Source organism: Pteropus medius, unplaced genomic scaffold (genome assembly GCF_902729225.1).
Source record: "Pteropus medius unplaced genomic scaffold, Ma_sr-lr_union100, whole genome shotgun sequence".
Taxonomy (NCBI): Eukaryota; Metazoa; Chordata; class Mammalia; order Chiroptera; family Pteropodidae; genus Pteropus; species Pteropus medius.
This window is the reverse complement of record NW_024342471.1, coordinates 20928456-20929412: the sequence shown is the minus strand read 5'-3', so window position 1 is coordinate 20929412 and position 957 is coordinate 20928456.

Genomic DNA, 957 nt, shown 5'->3' with positions numbered 1-957 from the left:
AAATTCAGTGGATAGTTTTTATGTGCTTCTGAAGGGCTGAAGAGCCCTTCCCCTCTCACCTCTGCCAGCCAGCTTGGACATCATGGAAAACGCCAGAACCCACCTGCTCAAAATGCTTTCATTGCAAAGCAGCAAGAAATTGTCAGATATAGATGGTGACGCCGACTTCTCGATAGGGGGAAAAAGGGACCTAAATGAGACTTCTATAAAAAGAATATTGCATATTTATTTCCACAATAACACCCAGGAAAAACGTTAGTCAAGAAGCAAGCAATTGGGTGAATAAATAAGCTTGTCTTTGTTCTCATCAATTAAGTTATTACATCAGTTGGAAAACCAGTGAATTATAATACAGATGTTTAATGAAACACTGCTGAGCCTATAAGTCAAACTCCTATTTTGTGGTGTGATTTTGGCTGCATAGTTTTGTGTGTGTTAAACCGTATTTATTAGCTGATACCCATTATTATTTTGAGCAAGGTATAATTCAGTTGTCAGGCTCCATCGCAGGCAAGGAGATTTAATCAGTAAGAGCCGCTTTGCTACTGAGTATAAAACAATGTGTGTTTCATGAAGCAATCACGGCAGTGTGAAAAAAATGGGATTAATTAGTATTGTATAAGAACAGGCAGCATGCTCATTAAAACCTTGTGAGGTGGCTCTTGATAAACTGCCACTTGATAGGACCGCATTAATGTGACAAGGCAAAGACTTCATTTCCAAATCCTTTCTGATTGTATCTTGCTTTTAAGTTACCTGGAATGACCCTCCTTGGTGTTCGGAATACAAAGATCAAAATGACTGCCAGGGACCCGGAGCCACCTGGACCCAGGAAGCCAAGCAGAGACACCGAGGCTTCAAAGGCAACTTTTTTTGAACTCGCAGTCAAACATGAATCGATAGCTGTAAATGAGGCAGCGCCAGGGGTGGCAGATTTGCATTCGCACTCGGCAGGTC